The sequence below is a fragment of the Muscardinus avellanarius genome (assembly GCF_963383645.1).
Source record: "Muscardinus avellanarius genome assembly, chromosome: 19".
In the NCBI taxonomy this organism is placed as follows: Eukaryota; Metazoa; Chordata; class Mammalia; order Rodentia; family Gliridae; genus Muscardinus; species Muscardinus avellanarius.
In genome coordinates, this window is record NC_137805.1 from 15,372,119 (window position 1) to 15,387,134 (window position 15,016).

Here is a 15,016-nt window from a genome sequence, read left to right on the forward strand (position 1 = left end):
AAATTCTTTGCACCCAGAGTTCATCATTTACGCAGATAATTATAACAGTTATGCCTGGCATAAATGAGTTTGGGAACATAAACTAAGGTCAGGCTTATTATCTTTATTATTATCCTTATCACCATGAGCACCACCACCAACATAACCACCATCACCACCACCATCACCATTAGCATCAGCACCACCAACACCATTATCACCACCACCACCACCATGAGCACCACCATCACCACCACCATCACCACCACCACCACCATAACCACCATCACGACCACCATCACCATCAGCACCACCAACACCATTATCACCACCACCACCACCATCACCACCACCATGGGCACCACCATCACCATCAGCACCGCCACCATCACCACCACCACCACCACCATCACAGTCAGCACCACCACCATCATTACCACTACCATCACCATCATCACCACCACCTGTCACAGACTAATCTCAGTCAGTTCGTAATTGTCCGTTCCCGGTCAAATCCTCAGAAAGATGGGGCAAAAGGCAGGTGGAGTTCTGCAGAATCTTATCTGCAGCGGTTCTTTCCCCTCTATGAATTCCTTAAGTTTTTAGGTACGACGCTTTGGAAAGAACCTGAGGTGGACAAAGGCTTTTTGAGCCAATGACACTTTATTACGAAAACCCCAAGAAATTTATACCCTTCCCCAGTAAAGTTAAGAGAAAAAGGGGATTGGTGTCTTTCAGCTGGCTGTTGGCCTTCTTAAGACCAACTCCCGATCCTCTCCAAGGTCTTGCAGATAAGCAGTTCCAGGTGGCAGCTTCCCAGAATAAACAGGAATAATCAAGGCTTGGGAGCTTCTCGGGGAATCTTCTTTAACTTTTCCTGGAACTTTCCATCTTTTGGGCTCAGTTCATATAGCAAGTGTGGGGAGATGTGGTTATTCAGGTGGATGTGATGGAGTTTCTTCAGGTGTTGGCATCTTATCTTCTAAATCTGAAAGCTTAAGCATACTCACAACACAGTTTGGCAGACAAAATACCACAAACAACACCACAAGGTTCTTAGTTCTAATTGTCAGATGTATTTCCTTAACTGCTGAGCACTCTTCTTTAGACAACAAACCTATTAAAAGCCTACTCATCTTTAATAATCCACTTCCCTGTCACAAACTCTCTGCAGCCTGCTTCTAACTTTCTAATTCCTTTCTTTCCCAGTTGGGACTTTCTTATGATAAGCTCTTTTTCATGCAAAAATGCTTTTCTTACTCTTACAGTATTTCCTTTCCTTCATACATATATATTTAGAACATCTGTCCTTTATTTTGTCATATTCATTTCTAACTATGCGGCCAGTCTCCCTATCTCCAGGAATGCTCACACTGAGGTAAAAGTCAACAGTCTTTTTCTTTGGGTCTATTGTATTTGGGCAGCTAAGTTGTTTATCAACTAAATTGCTTTAAGGTCACACACAAGTTTTTTTTTCTCTGTCTCTAGGCAGGATTTCAAGGGTAAACAATTACTTTGAACTGAGCTACTTTGCCAGAGTTAATGGATAGGAATGAGGGTCTGAGGCCATTTGTGATTGCTGCAGCTGGGGTGCTTATCACAGCACCCGAGTTCTGGCCAGTTTTTCATTATTATTGAGCAGAGCCAAGGACATTTAGACAAATTATTAGAGAGTTTATTTCCACGGACTCAATTTCATAGTCCTGATCTCACATCACTGGAGCAATTCGTGTAGAAAGTTAAAAGGAATAATAGTCATGAAGGGTATCTAAAAGTGGGGGGTACTTTGGCCAGAGACGACACCTCCTTCTCGGGGCTTGTTGCCGATTATCTATGTGGAGTGGGTTCTCAACACATAGATGCCGAGGCAGCAGGATGTCTTGGCAACCACCATCACCATCATTATCACCAACATCACCATCACCACTACCATCATCATCATCATTACCATAACCACCAACATCATCACCATAACTACCACCATCACCGTCATTGCCACCACCATCATCACCATCACCACCATCACCATCAGCACCACCAACATCATCACCACCACCATCATCACCACTATCACCATCACCACCACCACCACCATCTGCCGGGGTCCAGCCCTAGCAGAAGTCAGGGTTCGTGTGCCAGTGAGAAAAGAAGCGAAGGCGAAATGAGAAAAGAATTGCCACACGAGATCAATCTTCTCCGTTTATTCAGGACTTACAACAATCTTTTGTCTTTTTTTTCATGCAGGACAGAAAAAAACCATATTCACGTAAGCAGGAAAGTTCAAAAGAGAAAAAAACCTCAGGGCAGGGTGCCAAACATATAATGAATCATAGAAAGTCAGCTTTGTCTTCTATCACAAGGTCAGCTTGAACTTAACCTTATATGTTGGCTCAAACTCAGGTCAGTTGGAACTTCATCTTTTGGCCCAGACTTTGTCCTTGGGAAAAAATTCTTTGCTGACTGAGTCTCTCACAAGCCATCGCACACCTGTTTTAGTTATAATGTTTATACATAAAAATTCCAATTACACCTATTGATCCAAATAATCTTAAAATCATGTTTTGAAGAAGGAGATGCTATTCATACTTCATGGGGGGCTTAGGCTCTTGTGGGCCCCCTGACCGAACTGTGGCTCAAGGTCAGTGCCAGAGTCAGCTGGTAAAAGTATGGGTTCCGAAGAGAGGAGTGAGGATGAAATAATATAACTCTAGGAATTAAATTCAAATCTCAGACAGAACAAAGGCATCATTAGTTCTGAGAGAGTCTTAATTACTTTGAAACCTCCATGACCCCAAACCTTGTTGACTCTGGATGGAAGGACAGTCAGAAGTATACTTTTAGTAAAGATAAGGGGAAGACCTTAATGGCTCCCCACAACCATCAGCACCACCACCATCACCACCACTATCAGCACCACCACCACCATCACCATCATTATCACCACCATCACCACCACCATCATCATCATCATCATTACCATCACCACCAACATCATCATTATAACTACCACCATCACTATCATTGCCACCACCATCATCACCATCACCATCATTACCACCACCATCATCATCACCATCAACATCGTCATCAGAATTATTCTTTATTTTTTGCAGTACTGGGATCGAGCCCAGGAACATTCTACCTCTGAGCTACACCCCAGTCCTCATTTTTATTTTGAAACAGGGCCTCACTAGGTAGCTGAGGCTGGCCTTGAACCTGCCATTCTCCTGTCTGAGCCTCCCACGTACTGGGATCACAGGCATGTGCAACCTGAGACAGGAGGATCGTGGCTCCAGGCCAGCCTCAGCTGCTTAGCGAGGCCCTTTGCAACTCAGTGAAACCCTGTTTCAAAATAAAGAATGAAAAATAGGGTTGCGAGTGTAGCTTGGAGGTAAAATGCCCCTGGGTTCCATCCCCAGTACTGAAAAAAAGACAAAGAAAAGAAAAAGAAAGAAAAGCTTTTAGACACTGATTAAATGCGCCATGCCATGTTTACCAAAGTTGGGGGAGGCACACACAAAGAGACACAGTGCCAAGGAAAGCTTACAGTCAAATAAGTACAGACATCCAGAAAGAAATGCAAACTAAAAACAAGTTAGAGAAGAAATGATGTGAGCGGCAAGGAGAACCAGCCGCACTCTGGTATTTGCAAAGTATTAGGCTGTTTTTATCTTTTGATTCTGTCTTGGTAGCACTGTCTGCTGCTTGGAAATGTGTTTTGAAGGTTTCGTTTTGTTATATTTTTTCGAAGCCGTCAGTGTTTCTAGAATTAGATACTCAGTTTGCGTTGGCTCCTCAGTTTAATTTGTCTTTATCTTGCTGGCAAAGGATCATAAAATGTTTTACAAAGTGTGAGATTAAAGTAATGAGAGGATGCTCACAGGATCATACGACCACTCTTCAGAATGCCAAGCCTTTTCCAGGTCTGAGAACCCAGGGACATTCTACCTCCTAGCCACACCCTCAGTTCTATTGGTCGGCTCATTTATTTATTTTTTCAACAGAGTCTAAGTTGCTGAGGCTGGCCCTGAACTCTGACTCTCCTATCTTAGCCTCCCAAGTACTGGGATTGCAGGCATGGTGCAGTCCCAGTACTAAGAGGCCTGTGGTTTCAGGGTCCTGTGCTGCTGGGGCTCCATGAATGGGCGCCCCATGGAGCACACTGCAGAGAAGCAGAGCCCAGGAGCGGGAAGGCTGGGATGGTGCTTTCTTCATCGCATCAGCGTCGTCCATGGCGTGTTTGAACTTTGTTTTTCTGAAAGGTGTCATGTGCCAGTGTGTGGACCATTGCACAAACAGAGTGGTCCAGAGGGGGCTGCAGTTCCACCTGCAGGTGTTCAAGACGGACGGAAAGGGCTGGGGGCTGCAGACCCTGGAGTTGATACCCAAAGGGAGATTCGTCTGTGAATATGCCGGCGAGGTCTTGGGCGCCTCGGAAGCGTGGAGGAGAACTCACTCGCAGAAGAGGCAGGACCCCAACTACATCATCGCCGTCAGGGAACACGTGTGTGGCGGGCCGGTCCTGGAGACCTTCGTGGACCCCACGTCCATCGGCAACGCCGGCCGGTTAATGAACCACTCCTGCCAGCCCAACCTGGTCATGGTCCCCGTCCGAGTCGACTCGATGGTACCTAAACTGGCCCTCTTCGCAGCCACGGCCATCGGCCCGGGAGAAGAGCTCTCTTACGACTATTCGGGAAGGTTCCTCAACCCCGTGGAAGGGGGCGAAGAAGAGAGGCCCCAGGGCGGGTAGCTGCGGAAACCCTGCTCCTGCGGGGCCGCAGCGTGTGCCGGGTTCCTGCCTTTTGACGGTTCACTGTACTGCCCTTAGCCGGGCGTCCATCAGGAAGAGTGCAGGCGGAGGCTGGCCTCGAACCCGCGCCCCTCCTGGCTCAGCCTCCCAGTCCACGCTCGGATCTCGCAGCTCTGATCTTTTAGGAGAAACAGTCTCCTGGTTGAAGCTACCAGTACTGGGCTCTCGCACCGAATCCAATCCGTACCGGGACTGCGAACGCATCCCACCATGCCCGGTTGCTTTCTTTTCCTCTTCGTTTTTACATAGATACATAACTGTTCAGAATACTCGCTTTCCCAGTTAGATACGACTAAGTGTTTTCTTGCTTGCAGGATAAAAGTAAAAAATTGTGTGTCCTTAAGTTGGGTATCTTGCCCTTCTCTTCTTTCATCCTATAAGCAGAAATGTGTATGTGATGGCCGGGGTAGGGGCAGCAATCCCAGCAGGCCACACTTCAAGGTGATCCTCAGAAAGGGTCCTGCAAGCCGGGAGTGGTGGCGCACGCTTGTCATCCCCGCGCTTGGAAGGCGAAGACAGGAGGATCGCGCAGGTTCTAAGCCAGCCAAGTTGGCGTAAGAGATCCTGTTTCCAAATAAAATGTAAAATATAATACATACATACATACATACCTACATAACTACATACATACATAAATAACATCTGAGCCAGGCGTGATGGCTCACGCTTGTCATCACCGTGCTTGGGAGGCGAAGACAGGAGGATCGCGCAGGTTCGAAGCCAGTCGAGTTGGCGTAAGAGATCCTGTTTCCAAATAAAATATAAAATATAAAATAGGTCTGGGAGTGTAGTCCGGAGGTAGAAGGGCTTCCAGGAGCCCCGGGACCACCAAAAAAACAAAACAAAACAAAAAGGATCGTGCAAACTGAGCATGGTGGCGCACGCTTGTAATCCCAGCACTTGGGAGGCTAAGACAGGAGGATCGCACGGGTTCGAAGCCAGCCTCAGCTACTTAGTGAGGCTCTCAGCAACTTAGTGAGACCCTGTTTCCAAATAAAATATAAAATAGTTCTGTGAGTATAGCCTGGAGGTAGAAAGCCCCTGGGTTCCAGCCCCAGTACCACCAAAAATAAATGAAGAATAAACAGGGCTGGGGATGTCACTTGGAGGTCAAATGCCCCTAGATTCCATCCCCAGTACCACAAAAGAAGAGGAAGAGGAAGAAGAAGAGGAGGAGGAGGAGGAGGAGGAGGAGGAGGAGGAGGAGGAGGAGGAAGAAGCAAGGGCGTGTTGAACAAATCAGCAAGGTAGAAGGTGGTATGAGTATCGGTACTGTGGAAAACGCTACGTTCCGATCTCACAGCGCTGTTTCTTTAGAAGAAACAGTCTCCTTGTTTAAGCTGCCATTATTGTGCTTTTGCACCAAATCCAGCCATGATTCAAGAAAACCCTAGTTCCGGGAGGCTGAGACAGGAGAATCACAGGTTCAAGGCCAGCCTCAGCAACTTTGCAAGGGCTCCGTAACTTAGTGAGACTCTGCTTCAAAAATGAAAAATTCAAGCCAGGTGTGGTGGCACACACTCATATTCCTAGCACTTAGGAGGCTGGGACAGGAGGATGGAATTTTGATTGTGTGTGCTTGTGTGTGGTACTGGGGGAGGAACACAGGACTATACCTCAGGACTATACTCCCAGACTTTTTTTTTTTTTGGTAGTACTGGGGTTCCTGGAAGCCCTTCCACCTCCCAGACCTATTTTATATTTTTTTAAACTTTGGAAACAGGGTCTCTTAAGCCAGCGTGGCTGGCTTTGAACCTGCGTGATCCTACTGTGTCAGCCTCCCAAGCGCGGGGATTACAAGCGTGAGCCACCACACTCAGCTTGTTTTTAATTTTTTTATTGGTGCATTGTTGCAGAGGGTTTTTGTGGGGGGAGCTCCTGGGGATCCTGGAAACCCTTCTACCTCCGGGCTAAATTCCCAGACCTATTTTATACTTTTTTTTGAAACAGGGTCTCTTAAGCCAGCTAGGCTGGCTTCGAACCTGCGTGATCCTCCTGTCTCGGTCTCCCAAGCGCAGGGATTACAAACGTGCGCCACCACGCCCGGCTGCAATGAGTTTTGATCAATCAAAAAATAATGCCCAAAGAAAAGTATAATGCAGTACATTAAGCTCCACTCCTGGGCAGTCTCGTTCTCGCTGTGATGATTCCTAAAGAAAAGTATAATGCAATACAGTAACATCCACTAGAGGGCAGTCTCACAGTCGCTGAGATGATCCCCAAAGAAAGTAAAATGCAATACATTAACCTCCAGTAGGGGGCAGTCTCATTCTCGCTGAAATTATCCCTAAAGTAAAATGCAATACATTGACCTCCACTAGAGGACAGTCTCGCTCTCGCTGAGATGATCCCCAAAGAAAGTAAAATGCAATACATTAACCTCCAGTAGAGGGCAGTCTCACTCTCACTGAGAAGATCCCCAAAGAAAAGTATAATGCAAAACATTACCTTCCACTAGAGGGCAGTGTTGTTCTTGCTGAGATGATCCCCAAAGAAAGTAAAATGCAATACATTAACCTCCAGTAGAGGGCAGTCTCGTTCTCGCTGAAATTATCCCCAAAGAAAAGTATAAGGCAATACATTAACCTCCAGTAGAGGCCAGTCTCGTCGCTGAAATGATCCCCAAAGAAAAGTAAAATGCAATACATTGACCTCCACTACAGGGCAGTCTCGTCGCTGAAATGATCCCCAAAGAAAAGTACAATGCAATACATTGACCTCCACTAGAGGGCCGTCTCATTCTCACTGAGAAGATCTCCAAAGAAAAGTATAATGCAAAACATTAACTTCCAATAGAGGGCAGTGTTGTTCTCACTGAGATGATCCCCAAAGAAAAGTAAAATGAAAAACAGTAAGCTCCACTAGAGGGCAGTCTCGCTCTCGCTGAGATGATCCCCAAAGAAAAGTAAAATGCAATACATTAACCTCCACTACAGTGGAGTCTAAACTCGCTGAGATGATCCCCAAAGAAAAGTATAATTCAATACATTAACCTCCACTAGAGGTCAGTCTCGCTCTCGCTGAGATGATCCCCAAAGAAAAGTAAATGCTAAACAGTGACCTCCACTACGGCTATTCCTTCGAGTGTGTCCACTAGTGCCCAACAGAGATGGACTCCTGGCTGAAGCCTTTGCTGCACTCGTGGCACACGTCCGGCTTCTCTCTGCAGTGCTATTTCTCGTGGACGATGAAGTGGGACTTCCACCTAAAGCCTCACCTGCCGCACTCGAGGCACATATGGCTTCTCGCCGAGTGCGTCTTCACATGGGTGGGAAGTTGCGGCAGACTGGCTCAGCTGGGCACTGAATATGGGCACTGAGTCCGTTCGGGACCGAGGTTCTCAGAAAGGTGGGCAAAGGTTTTGGTTATAGTTCTGCAGCCACTTCTCTGCAGCGATTTTTTCCCTTTTTTATGAAATAAACTCCTTTAAGTTCCTGTTCACGACGCTAAAAGTGGAGATTCCTCTCCGGGAAAAAAAAATCTGAAAAGATTGACACAAATGCCTCTTGTGCAATTGACACTTTATTCTAGGCACAAGATTTTTTGTACTTCCCTATTTCCCTGTGATTCCCTAGTAGTAAAGTGCAAACGCCCAAAAAACAATAGTGAGATATACATGTAAATCACCAACCCTGAACAAGACAAAAGCAAGGCCTGTGACATCCCAGGTCTTTGTGATTGAAATCAGTCCCATGATCCTGCAGGTGGGTCTTGTGCTTCAAGTCAGCCCCTTTGGCCTTGCCTTGGCCTTGCAGCTGCAGAGGCTTTTAGTGGGCAAACTCCAGAGGAACAAAAGTCACACCCAAAATCCCTTGAAGAATTCAGTTTTTAAGAGTTTTCTTTAACCCTTTTGAAACCTTTTATTCCTAGGGCTTAGTCCAAAGTCCTTCGCTATCTAGCAACCTCCTTTGAACTGAATGGGGATGAAGTCGGAGATTCCAGCTTTCATACGTGTAGTTGGCGTAGGGAAATCCGTGTACATTTATGATGATTTAGAGGATTTCGATGAATGTCTGTTGGATTTTGTCTGCAATACCATCTGCTGTCTGAACGCTTCACCCTATTAAACACTGAAAATATATTTTAGTAGACAGGGCCCAAAAAACAACATGAAGTTTTTATTATATCAGTCTTTTGTTCTGTCATAACTATTTTAACCAGGTGGTGTCGCCCTGTCTCCAGGCAGTGCTATCACTAGGTGCAAAGGTCAAGATTCCTCCTAGATCTCTGCTCTATTGTAATGATTAGAATGAAGGTCACAGATAGGGAGGAATTCTGCATTTGTAATTGCTGTAGCAGGAATGCTTCCACAGGATCTGAATTCTGACTAGAATTACATCTTTGAGCAAAGCCGAGGGTGTTTAGAGGCTTAGACAAATTATTAGAAATTTTATTTTCCACAGACTCAGTTTCTCTCACAGTCCTGATCTTATATCACCGGGGCAATTCGTGTGGAAAGTTAAAAGAATCATTACCTAAAGAATAATAGTTATGAAAGAATATCTAGGAGTGGGGGAGTACTTTGGCCAGAGACAACACTTTCCCTCGGGGCTCTGCTTTCTTTAAGCCAGCCAAATTTTTTAAAAATTATTTTTATTGGTGCATTGTAATCATACATCACATTGGAGTACAAGACTCGAGAGGATATACAAACACACATCATCCAATTAGCCCTCATCCAGCCACCATCCCATTCCCTCCCCCTCCCTCAATCCCATGCTTGTTTGGTGATTAACTTTGATACATATGTTTATGTATCTCCTGCTTTTTAAAGAGGCTCCATCCTCCCCTATTCCATACCCTCTAATTGGTCACCTTAATTGCTTCACTATAGGGCCCTTTCTATAGTTCGACCACTTCCTGTTGCCCCTTTCCTCCTAGTTATTGCTGATTAGGGGAAGCATCTGGTTTTAATTTTCTGCGATATTTCTCTGTGCATGCCGCATTGCAAATACTGATCCCACTCTTGACGGCCCCAGTTGTGGCCTGGCTACCCGGTGGACTGATCCAGACCTCGCTGGCTCAAGCAGCGGCCTCGCCTCATGGGAGGCCCCGATTCTGGTCTCGCTGGCCCCGACACTGTCCTAACCCCTCAGCTGGCTCCAATCCCGGCCTCGGAGGCCCCAGCACCGGCCTTGCCTCACGGCAGGCTTTAATGCCGGCCTCGCCAGCTTCAGCACCGGCTTAACCCCTCGGCAGGATCCGATCCTGGCCTCGGAGGCCTCAATAGCGGCCTTGCCTCATGGAAGGCTCTGATGCCAGCCGCTGGCCCCGGCATCAGCCTAACCCCTCAGGAGGCTCTGATCACGGCCTCGGAAGCCCCAGTACCAGCCTTGCCTCACAGCAGGCTCCGATCCCGGCCATGCTGGCCCTGGCACCGGCCTGACCCCTTGGCAGGTTCCAATCCTGGCCTCGGAGGCCCCAGCACCAGCCTTGCCACATGGCAGGCTCCTATCCCGACCTTGCTTAAGCCAGCCAATTTTTTGTATGTGAATCTTTCACGCACGCAAATGCCTAGGAAGAGGAATCAGAGGTGGCAGAAAGTGGAACTTCTGGTTAAAACTTCGCTCACATCATGGCACACATAGTGCTTCTAACCCGAGTGTGTTCTCTGGTGGATGATGAGGTAGATCTTCTAACTGAATCTTTTGCCACACTCACTGCACACGTACAACTTCTCGCCTGAGTGTGTCCTCTGGTGGATGGTGAGGTAGGACTTCTGGCTGAAGCCTTTGTCACACTCACTGCACATGTATGGCTTCTCCCTTAGTGTGTCCTCTGGTGGATGGTGAGTCTGGCCTCCTCGCTGAAGCCTTTGTCACACTCACTACACACGTACGGCTTCTCACCTGAGTGTGTCCTCTGGTGGATGATGAGGCGGAACTTCCGGCTAAAGCCTCTGTCACACTCACTGCACACATATTGCTTCTCGCCTGAGTGTGTCCTCTGGTGGATGGTGAGCTGCAACTTCCGGCTGAAGCTTTTTCCACACTCACTGCATACATTCGGCTTCTCAACTGAGTGTGTCCTCTGGTGTCTGGTGAGTATGGACTTCAGGCTTAAGCCGTTGCCACACTCACTGCACACGTAGGGGTTCTCGCCTGAGTGTGTCCTCTGGTCGATGATGAGGTGGGACTTACGTTTACAGCCTTACCCACACTCGTGGCACAGGTATGGCTTCTTACCTGAGTGTATCCTCTGGTGGTAGATGAGTTTGGACTTCTGGCTGAATCCCTTGCCGCAGTCCTGGCACACGTACAGCTTCTCGCCCGAGTGTGTCCTCTGGTGGATGATGAGGTGGGACTATTGGTTGAAGCCTTTGCCACACTCACTGCACACATACGGCTTCTCGCCGGAGTGTGTCCTCTGGTGGATGATGAGGTTGGGCTTACGGTTAAAGCCTCACCCGCATTCAAGGCATATGTAGGGCTTCTCTCCTGAGTGGGTAATCTGGTGTCTAACGAAGGTCGACTTCTGAGTAAAGCCTTTGCTGCACTCACACACGTACACCTTCTCGCCCAAGTGTGTCCTCTGGTGAATGGTGAGGATAAACTTCAGCCCGAAGCCTGAGTGCGTCCTCTGGTGGATGATGACGGAGGACTTCTGTGTAAAGCGTCGCCAGCACTTGCCACACACAAAGGGCTTCTTCCACGAGTGAAGCTTCTGGTGCCTGGTCAGGCACATCTTCAGACTGAAGCCCTTCCCACACACACCACACACGTATGGCTTCTCCACCGAGTGTGTCCTCTGGTGACAGAGCAGGCTGGTCATCTTGCTGGAACGCAGTCTGCGCTGGCCACAGGCAACTGCTCCAAGACCTAGGCCTTCTGCCCTTCTCAGCACCTTGTTGAAGTCTTCATGGGTCCTCTTCTGAGCCGGGCTCTCCTCCATCCCCAGTGCTCTGATATCATACTGGGAGCTACCTGGTGGCCTCTGGGGTGGCCTGGGAAATTCTCCAAAAGTACTTTTCTTGGGCCTACCAAACCGAGACTTGGAGCCTTCTCTGTCTTGATCTTCTGTTCTGTCATTCCAGGATCTATCGTCCGAGGCTCACTGCTCCTTCTGGTCCTCCGCGTGTGGGTCCCCAGGTGCAACAAGTCTTTCTGCACATAAGCATCTGAAGATCCAGGGGCAGTGGCCACACAGCACATTTTGCTCCAGAGATTTCTGGTTGGAAAAATCAGGAGGGCAGAGAGTATTGGAGTGCTGGGGCGGGTTTAGTCCTGACGGAGAGAGAAAAGCCCAAGTCAGATGGAACTCAATTGATGTTGAGACTTGACCACATTCTTCAAATCCTTAATTGCAAATGTTACTGACCAAGAGGTAGTTTATTTATTTATTTATTTATTTACTTACTTATTTAGTGAGTCTGGGGATGGAACACAGAGGATTTGACCTCAAAGTTACACCCCCTGCCCAATTTTTTATTCTTGTTATTTTGAAACAGTGTCTCACTGAGTTGCAGAGGACCTCACTAAGTAGCTCAGGCTGCCTGCGAACCGCAATCCTCAGGTCTCAGCCTCCCAAATACTGGGATTACAAGCGTGCACCACCACGCCCGGCTCCAAGAGGTACTGTATATGACCAACTTCCCAGCCCAACAGTACAGCTTAACAGACGGGACAGCAAAGGCATCACAGGCACTTTTGGGTGTATAAATAGGGACAACATTGACAGTCTACATGATTCTCACTACGATAACCTTCCAATGCACAGCAACACACACAGAAACCACGCCTGAAACTTGTGTTCTTTTTTCTCACTGAGAGCTAGCTAACCAGTGAACAGGTGTGGGGATGGAACACAGGGGCATTGACCTCTGAGCTATACCCCCTGCCCTATTTTTTATTCTTTATTTTGAAAAAGGTTCTCACTAAGTTGCATAGGGCCTAAGTAGCTGAGGCCGTCCACGAACCACAATTCTCCATTTTCAGCCTCCCGAATGCTGGGATCAAAGCATGCGCCACCACGCCCGGCTAGAACATCTATTCTAAATTTCTAATATTAATTTTAAATATAAGTTTAATAAAGGTCAATACTAAAGTTAATTTTTTGTAGTAGAGATTAAACTCAGGGGCATTCTACACCCCAAATCACTCCCCAGGCCTTTTAATTTTTTATTTTGTAACAGGGTCTTGCTGGCCTCTGAACTATGAGCCTCGTTTGTGTGTGTGTGTGTGTGTGTGTGTGTGTGTGTGTGTGTGTGCGCACGCGCGCACTTGTGGTGCTAGGGATTAAACCCAGGGCATTGTACCTCCCAAGGGCCTCACTAAGTAGCTGAGGCTGCCTGTGAACCCAGATCCGCCTGTCTCAGCTTCCCAAGTACTAGGATTACAAGTGTGTGCCAACACGTCCGGCTCTAAAGTGAAATTTCTAAAATCTAGCTTCTAAATTTTAAATTTAAAAGGTATTCTAGATTTCCTAAACTAAATATTTAATGTTATTTGGGCCATAACCTCTATTCCCCATGCCTTCAGTGAAATTATCAATCAATTATAATATAGATATTTTAACAATAATTTGATTATCAATTTTTCTTGGTAGTACTGTAGATGGAACCCAGGGGGCATTCTGCCTCTGAGCTATCCCCTCGCCCCTATTTATTGCCTTTTTATTTTATTTTTGTGGTACTGAGGTGGAACCCAGGGGCTTTTGTACCTGGGCTATACTCCCTGATATATTTTATACTTTATTTGGAAACAGGGTCTCACTAAGGTGCAAGGGGCCTCGCTAAGTAGCTGAGGCTGTCCGCTAACCGCCATCCTCCAGTCTCAGCCTCCTGAATGCTGGGATTATAAGCGTAGGCAACCAAGTCCGGCTATCAAATTCTTATTTCAATTCTATTCTTTTGTTAGTGTATTCTGTTTCATATTTTAAAAATGAAATTATATTCTCTTGTAATTGCTTACATTTTGTCTCTTTTATTCTGTTAGCTGAGCATGTGGCACAGGCCTGAAATTCAAGTCCTTGGGAGGTTGAGACAGGAGTAATCACAAGTTAGCAGCCAGCCTCAGCTACTTAGTGAGGCCTGTTTAAAAATAAGGATTAAAAAAAATAAGGGATAGTAGCTCAGAGGTAGAATGCCCCTGGGTTCAATCTCCAGTACTGCAAAAAAGGTGAAAAGTATATAAGGACAGGCGCGGCGATGGTGCACACCTGTAATCTCAGGACTTGGAGTTGAGACTGAATGTTTGAAGTTCCAGGCAAGCCTCTGGCAACCATGGGTTCAATCCCCAGGGCCACCTCCTCAATTGTAAACAAGCTGGATAGGGATCCACCTGCTCACGACCCCGGAATATGGGCACAGATTTCCACTGCATAGCGCAGTGGAAAAAGACCGCTGGTGAACTTCCGCTCCATTAAATGCCCCAAAGCTCCGCCTGGTGGGCACTTCCACTTGTCAGAGGGAGAGCCCGGATGCGGAAGTCCCTGCAGGTCTCACTGGGACTTGTAGTCTAGAGAAGTGCCGAGCAGGTACTCAGCAAGGCGGAGCGTCATCTAAGAGGCTCTTCATGACTAACGAGTGTCATTTTAAGTTAAAGAGGTCGCCATCTCCAGCTGGCCCTATAGAGTCACCCAGCGAGCCAATGGAAGACCCAGAGCATTCAGGGAGGTGTGGTCCGCCGCGCAGAGGATCCTGGGAGTTGTAGTCCAGGCAAACTTTTTGTGGAGAGCCCGCGCTAAGGGGCGGACCACCCCTCCTTCCTCCTGGCGGAGTTGAGTGAGGCCGGAGCCCCTCGCTCGCCCTGCCCTTTTCTGCGTGGAGGAGAGCCCACAGCGGGTGTGGATGAGCCGGCCACGTGGGTGGCGGAGCCCGTGGCAGCGCTGCCTCTGGAGAAGTAACTTGCGGTGAGCTGCGAGCGGTGGGAGGTGAGTGCGCGGCCGGGCCTCTGTCCTAGGGTTCTCGTGGCGGAGAGACTCGCCTGGGGTGAAATCCGACATGGCGACGGGGTCGAATTTAGGAATGCTCTGCCACTGAGTTGCACCCCAGATGTTTATTTTTTTTTTGTTTTCTTTTTAAATTTTCAAACAGGGTCTCGCTAAGTTTCCTGGCTGGCCTCAAGGTTGCAATCCTTCTGCCTCAGCCTCCTGAGATGCTGGGATTACACGTGAACTCCACTGCCGCCGCTGGCAGGCTCAGCTCCTAGAACACATCCCAGCTCTGCGCCTAGGAAGCCGCTCGCAGCCTGTCCTTGTCTTCTGTGGCAGGTCCCCCCTGATGCT

At 47.7% G+C, this 15,016-nt stretch overlaps 1 pseudogene across 1 annotated transcript; it reads left to right on the top strand.

The window, feature by feature from the left end:
• The first annotated feature begins 4,210 nt into the window (after positions 1-4,210).
• LOC308277266 (histone-lysine N-methyltransferase SETMAR-like) lies at positions 4,211-4,810 on the top strand (annotated as a pseudogene). Its single transcript has one exon. The product of its transcript is annotated as a histone-lysine N-methyltransferase SETMAR-like (transcript).
• The last annotated feature ends 10,206 nt before the right edge of the window (positions 4,811-15,016 follow it).